This window comes from Trachypithecus francoisi, unplaced genomic scaffold, assembly GCF_009764315.1.
Source record: "Trachypithecus francoisi isolate TF-2019V2 unplaced genomic scaffold, Tfra_2.0 Lachesis_group20, whole genome shotgun sequence".
Taxonomy (NCBI): Eukaryota; Metazoa; Chordata; class Mammalia; order Primates; family Cercopithecidae; genus Trachypithecus; species Trachypithecus francoisi.
In genome coordinates this window covers 66139231-66147697 of record NW_022681466.1, presented here as the reverse complement: position 1 = coordinate 66147697, position 8467 = coordinate 66139231, and positions in this window count along the sequence as shown.

Below are 8467 nucleotides of genomic sequence, written 5' to 3'. Positions count from 1 at the left end.
GCACCCTTGTTTCATTTCTGCCCTCTTAAGTTATGGTTACTGTTGTTCTTACTTCGTTGTTGTTTTATTTTTCCTTTTCCTTCTTTTACCTGGCTTTGTCAAGTAACCATGTATTCCTGTCCTCTCCACTCCATGATTCTGAAAACTCCCTCTGGCTTCTCAGCTATTAGCGATGACCATTCTCATCTTCACATACACGCAGCACCCTGTAGTCTTCTCGTTATGTTAAACAGCCCTGTCCTAGCCCAGAAGTCCTCTGCTAGCCCTTCACTGAGGTCTACAGAATTTCTCTTCTTCACTCTCTGTCTCTCTCTCCCTGATTTTTCTCTCTTTGTATTTGGGCCCTAGGTTTTGAGACACTTCTACTCCTGATCTCCTGTCATTATTTTAATTCTTAATAGAGACAATTCTCTAATTAATGTATTCATTTATTATGTCCATACTTCAAGCTTTAAGAACCACTTCTTTTACGTTTCAAAAAAATCTTTACTTCCCTCCCACCGGATCTCTTTAAGAGTGTTTCTTTTTTGTCCAAGTTGTCTCCTGGATCTTGCCCAGATCTATTTCAGACAGAGACACCTGTCCCAATTCTTCCACTGGGTCAGCTTCCCTCTGGTTCCTGTCCCTTACATCTGTGGGTTTTTTCTTTGCCTACTCATGGCTCCCTGTACCCTCAGGAGCTGACTCCAGCTGTCACAGCCCAATCAGAGTGAGAGGCACATGGACTTCTACTCCTCTGGACTGGCAGTGACTGACCTGGCCGGCCTCTGCTGAGACCCTGGAGGATGCCTCTCTGCTCCCGGAGAACCCTGTCCATGGTAGCTCTCCCCCAAACTCAACACCTGTGGGCAATTAAGCCTCAAGTGGAAAAGAAAAAATAAATGGCAAAATGGCTACAGCAAAATTTAAATTTTAAAAATAATTTGCAAATTGGTCATTGGCCAAATTGACTGTATGATGAATTGACTGATGTAGACATAGTTTTTGGTAAATTTGTTTGCTTCCTCACAAAAGCACTGGCAACCCAGTTTGCCAGGGTGCTTGCCAAAGCCCCTTCTCTGCTTGCTCTGAAGAGGGTGTTGAGAGGCAGTGGGCAAGTGGGAGGTAGGGACAGGTGTTCATGTCACCATCTTCCAGGGTTCTCATTGTGTTGCCACTGGAGTCGTCTGCTTCCGTTTTTTTTGTTTTTTTTGTTTTTGTTTTTTTTTTTTTTTTTGAGATGGAGTCTCACTCTGTCGCCCAGGTTGGAGTACAAAGTACAAAGGCACGATCTTGGCGCACTGCAACCTCCTTCTCCCAGGTTCAAGCGATTCTCCTGCCTCAGCCTCCTGCACAGCTGGGATTATAGGCACATGCCACCACGCCTGGCTAATTTTTCTATTTTCAGTAGAGATGGGATTTCACCATGTTGGTCAGGCTGGTCTTGAACTCCTGACTTTGTGATCCGGCCTCCTCAGCCTCCCAAAGTGCTAGGATTACAGGCGTGAGCCGTGGCACCCAGGCTGCTTCTGCTTTAAACCAGGTGAAGTGTACTTGTGGACTCGAAGGTGCAAGTGAGAGTGTGTGTTGATGCTGGTGGCTGTAGCTGCAAGCCCTGCAGAGCCAGCTCATAACACAAGTGCCAGCTATTGCTAAGGAGAAGCAAGGCTGACTTGGAGTGTATTTTCCAGAATATGATTGGCAGTTGTGATGCCCTGCTCTGCCCCGTGGGGTGGCAGCCAGGCTGATGGATCATGTCCCCAGGAGGCCAGTGTGGGGGGGGACTAGAAATATCACACTATAGAAGACTGTGGAGTGCTTTGAGAGGCCAAGGCAGGTGGATTGCTTGAGCTCAGAAATTCGAGACCAGCCTGGGCAACACAGTGAAACCTCGTCTCTACTAAAATACAAAAAAATTAGCCAGGCATGGTGGCATGCACCTGTAATCCCAGCTACTCAGGAGGCTGAGGCAGGAGAATTGCTAGAACTCGGGAGGTGGAGGTTGCAGTGAGCTGAGATTGCACCACTGCTTTACAGCTTGGGCAACCGAACGAGACTGTCTCAAAACAAACAAAAAAAAGACTGTGGCCTGGGCTTGTGGACTGGGCTTGGGGGCTGAGGGGTAGGAGGGTGGGGAGTGGGAGGCAGAGTGCTCAGCCTAGAGAAGATACACTTCCATGATGAGATGTCCTGGGAAGGGCAGTAGACTTCTGTGTGGCCCCAGGGGCTGGGACTGAGGCAGCGTGGAGGCTAGGAAGACGATTCTACCATCAGAGCTTACCAGTGATGGACCTGTCTAGAAGGAGGGAGCTCTCCATCATGAAAGGCATGCAGGTCAGACCCGAGAGTTCATTTGATGGAGACAGACTGGGTAATTCCAGAGTTTCTTCCTACCTGGGAATCTCTAACTCCCAAAATGGCTGCGACGTAATGGTTGGGGGAGCCCTGCTTCTCACCACAGGCACTAAAATCCATGAACCCTGAGGGCACTGAGCAGAGGAATGGGGAAGTTTTGCTATGGAAAAAGCCACAATACCCTTATCTTTTCTCCTAAAGTCTTACATCCATCTTGAGGGAATAACCTCTTTCTTTATTTTAGGCAAATCATCATGATGTGCTTTTTAGTAATATAAATACTCACCAGTTGTTCCTGGAGAAAACTGTGAGATCACCATTGACCAGCAATCAAATCTTTTAAATTGAAATTGTTAGGGTTCTGTTTGACCCCTCAAGTTGGGGAATGGTGGCACCCAGTCATGTAGCTCTGAGACTCTCTTGTCTCCCTCCCCCGTTTGGGAAGATATGGAAGCTATAGAGAAATACTCCCTGCTTCTGCCTGAACCGTGCTACAAATGGGTGCAGATTACCCATTTTCCTGGGGAAATGGGAGTCCTTTTCTAGCGACTTTTTTTTTTTTTTTTTTTTTTGAGACGGAGTCTTGCTCTGTCACCCAGGCTGGAGTGCAGCAGTGCAATCTCGACTCACTGCAAGCTCCACTTCCTGAGTTCAAGTGATACTTCTGCCTCAGCCTCCCAAGTAGCTGGAAGTACAGGTGCCCGCCACCACACCCAACTTATTTTTTTGTATTTTAGTAGAGATGGGGTTTCACCATGTTGGCCAGGGTGGTCTAGATCTCCTGACCTTGTGATCCGCCTGCCTCTTCCTCCCAAAGTGCTGGGATTACAGGCGTGAGCCACGGCACCTGGCCAGGACTTTTTTTTTTTTTTTTTTTTTTTTTTGAGACGGAGTTTCGCTCTGTCACCCAGGCTGGAGTGCATTGGCCGGATCTCAGCTCACTGCAAGCTCCGCCTCCCGGGTTCACGCCATTCTCCTGCCTCAGCCTCCCGAGTAGCTGGGACTACAGGCGCCCGCCACGTCGCCCGGCTAGTTTTTTGTATTTTTAGTAGAGACAGGGTTTCACCATGTTAGCCAGGATGGTCTCGATCTCCTGACCTCGTGATCCGCCCGTCTCGGCCTCCCAAAGTGCTGGGATTACAGGCTTGAGCCACCGCGCCCGGCCCAGGACTTCTTTATGGGAAAGGAAGATCTGACTTCAGAGGGAGCATGCTACTGTTACCTGCTCCGCCTGCCCGCTGACCCTTCATGGATTCCTACCAGGAGAGCCTGGTGGCCTCTGGATAGCTAGATGTTTATGTCCAAGAATGGGCTAGGTCTGACACAAGGGGCAACTGATAACTCCATCCAGGCCCATGGAGTCCAAGGGTGTTCCAGACATCACACTAGGCACAGAGGAAACGTAGAAGCAGCATAAGTGAGGCCGGGCGCGGTGGCTCAAGCCTGTCATCCCAGCACTTTGGGAGGCCGAGACGGGCGGATCACGAGGTCAGGAGATCGGGACCATCCTGGCTAACACGGTGAAACCCCGTCTCTACTAAAAAATACAAAAAACTAGCCGGGCGAGGTGGCGGGCGCCTGTAGTCCCAGCTACTCGGGAGGCGGAGGCAGGAGAATGGCGTAAACCCGGGAGGCGGAGCTTGCAGTGAGCTGAGATCCAGCCACTGCACTCCAGCCTGGGTGACAGAGCGAGACTCCGTCTCAAAAAAAGAAAAAAAAGCAGCATAAGTGAATGACGATAAAGGGAGATATGGGTTTTGACAAAGGTGACCTGGGGACACTGTTGGCCCATAGAGAGCAGAGGAGGTGAGGCCTGGAGGAACAGTGTGGATGCTGCCTCCTCCGTGCCCCACTTGCGAGGCCCCTTCTTCGGGGAACTAAGCACACGGGAGCAAGGATCTCTGTGTCATTGTCCTGCATCAGATGCTGAGCTGCCCAAGAATGGGATCCTCTCTGGTTTCTCTGCTCGCTCCTCTTCATAGGGAAGGGTCAGTCACATTCAAGGTATTCCGTGAGCAGAAAGTGATGGGAGAGAGCGGAGAAGTGGCAGTAGCTCCAACAAGGAGGTCTTGCAATTCCAGCTTAAGGAGCTGGAATTCAAGCAGCAGGTGCCAGGGCCAGGGGAGCAGGGAGCAGAAGTGAGGACATGGCGGGAGGCAGCTATGGGGCGGTGAGCTCTGCTGCATCCGTGGCCGTGGTGGGCCATCTTGGAAGGGACCAGCAGGACAGTGGCTGCTCCAGACCCATCCCACCCAAAAATGTCTCCTAGAGCAGGAGAGCGACCTGTGGGAGAAGCAAGCTGATATAAATCAGAGCTAACCCGTGCTGATCCCCGGCTCCCTAAATCAAGAACCTGACAGGTTTTCTGGGCGAGAATCAATCTTGCTGTCCCCACAGTAAATACCATAATCCTTTTTCCAGTGTGTTTTAGAGAATGTAACTGCCATGCTCATGATTTATTCGAAAATATTCTGCCAGGTTATGTGAATGAATGGGGGAGTCAACGTGCTTTTAAACAGGAGTTCAGGGAGCTCCCAGCGGAACTGGCACCTCCCTCTTAGGGCAGCTCCAGTAGGCTGCCAGCTTCCACACCTGCCCCCTGTGGCAGGCCACCAGGACCAAGGACATGGGAACTGAGGGCGGGCAGCAGGACACCAGAATGACCATTCTTTAGCTGGGAGGGCAGAGCAGAGGCAGCCAAGCAGCAGTAGGTGGCCAGTCCTCTCAGGGCTTCTTTCCATGAAAGCCATCACTGGACTTCTCTTTTCCAAGTTTTTTGTAATTTATTTGTTACACAGCTAATATAAGAATGCATTCTTGGTCAGGTGCGGTGACTCACGCCTGTAATCCCAGCACTTTGAGAGGACGAGGTGGGTAGATCTCTCAAGGCCAGGAGTTCGAGATCAGCCTGACCAACATGGAGAAAACCTGTCTATACTAAAAATACAAAAATTAGCTGGACGTGGTGGTGGGCACCTGTAATCCCAGCTACTTGGGAAGCTGAGGCAGGAGAATTGCTTGAACCCAGGAGGCAGAGGTTGCAGTGAGCTGAGATCGCACCACTGCACTCCAGCCTGGGTGACAGAGTGAGACTCTGTTTCAAAAATAAAATAAAGGAAAAAGAAAAGAAAAAAGAACGCATTCTTGTTATGCCTAATTCAAATAATTCAGAAGTTTCCAGAGCAAAACGTGAATCTCCCTTCTATACCCTTCCATGACCCAACTCACTGCGTTATTATTTCTTCTTCCAGAGACAGCAGCAGTAAACACTTAGTTACCATCATCTTATATTCATAAACACATATACCCTTTTCGCACAAACAGGTTTTTTGTTTTTGTTTTTGTTTTTTTGAGACAGAGTCTTGCTCTGTCACCCAGGCTGGAGTGCAATGGTACAATCTTGGCTCACTGCAACCTCCGCCTCCCGGGTTCAAGTGATTCTCCTGCCTTAGCCTCCCAAGTAGCTGGAACTACAGACACATGCCACCACGCCTGACTAATTTTTTGTATTTTTAGTAGAGATGGGGTTTCACCATGTTGGTCAGTCTGGTCTCGAACTCCTGACCTCGCGAAGGTTCTTTTTTTATGATATGTAGCTTATATTTATAGTTTATGTATTTATATGATATTTTTATATATGCATGCATACATAAATACATATACACACATATATGGTATCTATGGGTTTATACTGCTTCCCGTTGTTTTTAACCTTTGTAAACAAAATCATGATGCATTTCTTTATAACTAAATGCATCTTGGCACATGTTGTATGAGTTTTCTTGTAATATAGATTCTAAATGAGACATGGCTGGTTAGAGTTCTGACAAATTCTACCAAACTGTCCTCCAAATATAAAATGCCAATGGGATATAAGTGTCTGTTTCCCCATATTACTAGGAATGCTTTCATTTAATTTTTGCCAAGTTGATGGGCATAAGCCCTCCTTGTTGGTTTACCCATAACTGGTTCCTAAGAACGTGGAACACACTTCCCTGCATTTAGTGGTTTATTGTGTCTTTTTTTCTGGGTATTGCCTAATCATTCCTTTGTCCAGCTTTCTACTAAGTTGTCTTTTTTTCTTATGGAATTTAGGGATTTTAATCTTTGTCTTTCGAACATATTGCAACTACTTCTTTTCAGTTTGTTTTGCTGTTAACTTTGTGGTGTCTTTCTTGTTTAGAAATTTTAAATTTTTTTTTTTTTTTTTTTTTTTTGAGACGGAGTCTCGCTCTGTCGCCCAGGCTGGAGTGCAGTGGCCCGATCTCAGCTCACTGCAAGCTCCACCTCCCGGGTTTACGCCATTCTCCCGCCTCAGCCTCCTGAGTAGCTGGGACTACAGGCGCCCACCGCCACGCCCAGCTAGTTTTTTTTGTATTTTTTTTAGTAGAGACGGGGTTTCACAGTGTCAGCCAGGATGGTCTCGATCTCCTGACCTCGTGATCCGCCCGTCTCGGCCTCCCAAAGTGCTGGGATTACAGGCTTGAGCCACCGCGCCCGGCCAGAAATTTTAAATTTTTAAAGCATTCAGATTTGACTGTCCTTTCATTTACGGCTTCCAGGTCTCGTGATTTGCATGGGAAGGCTTTCCTTTCCCAGAAATATAGTTACATTTTATTTCCTCTATTTTCTTCTAACGTTTTGGCGTTTCTGTATCTCACATTCACTCATGGTTAGCCTCCAGCATCTCTGCTTTCTCCATTACTTTTCTCCTCTGAACCTACACTTCCCCCAGGTAATCATATTCACGCTGTGACTTTAATCAGCACTTTTAGGCTCATAATTCCCTCGTGTGTATCTCTGATCTTGGTTTCCTCTGGGCTCCTGACTTGCCTATCCTGACTTGCCTATCTGCCTATCTACATGATATCACAAAAGTACCACAGACTCTGCAAACCCAAAACTGAACTCACGATCTTTCTCTCTAAACTTTGACTTCTTTTCTATCCTAGTGGATGGCTCAGAAACTTGAGCCTCACTCTTTGCACTGCCCTGTCCTTCATACTCCATGTTGATGCCCTGCCAAGACTTTGGCTGGGACCTGGTCAGTTGCACCTACCAAATTCTCTGCCACTGTTCTGTCTCTCCACCCTCACAATCCCAACCTCAGCTGCCTTCACATCTGGCCAGGTTTTTGCATTAGCCTGCTAACCTGTCTGTTCAGCGTCATTCTCACCTGCTCTAACCTTTCTCCACACAGCAGTCTTCAAGATACAAATGTGATCATGCAACCCTCTTCGCCTCAAAACCATTAAGAGGACAAACAAAATCTTTCTCGTGTCCAACAGGACTTTTCATGACCTGGGCCCTGCCTGCTTCCCTGATCTCAGTCTCAGTCTCTGTGCGCTAGCCATGCTGTCATGTTCTGTTTCTCCAACCGGAGGTCCTTTCCACATGCCTCTCCCTCTACACGTTATATTTTCTCCTTTTTTTTTTTTTTTTTTTAGACAAAGTTTTGCTCTTGTTGCCCAGGCTGGAGTGCAATGGTGTGATCTTGGCTCACCGCAACCTCTGCCTCCCAGGTTCAAGCAATTCTCCTGCCTCAGCCTCTCAAGTAGCTGGGATTACAGGCACCCACCACCACACCTGGCTAATTTTTGTATTTTTTAATAGAAATGGGGTTTCACCATGTCAGCCAGGCTGACCTCGAACTCCTGACCTCGGGTGATCCTACCGCCTTGGCATCCTAAAGTGCTGGAATTATAGGCGTGAGCCACCGCGCCTGGCCTATATTTTATCCTTTTTCATACCCCACATCTATTCCTCACTTGAATCCTATTCCTCCTTGCTCTCTCAGCTCAAATGACATTCTTACCATCCCATAGATTAGGCCAAGCCCTCATGCTATATTTTCTCATAGCATTATGAAGCTTTTCCTCATAATACTCATCCCAGCTTATGTTTATGTATTTAAGCATGTGATGCATGTCTGCCAAGGCAAGGCCAAGAATGCTCCCTCTTCTGAGTTGCAATAAAAAGTGAGGACTTGGCCGGGCGCCGTGGCTCACGCCTGTAATCCCAGCACTTTGGGAGGCCAAAGCGGGCAGATCACGAGGTCAGGAGATCGAGGACATCTTGGCCAACATGGTGATACCCCATCTCTACTAAATACAAAAAATCAGCTGGGTATGGT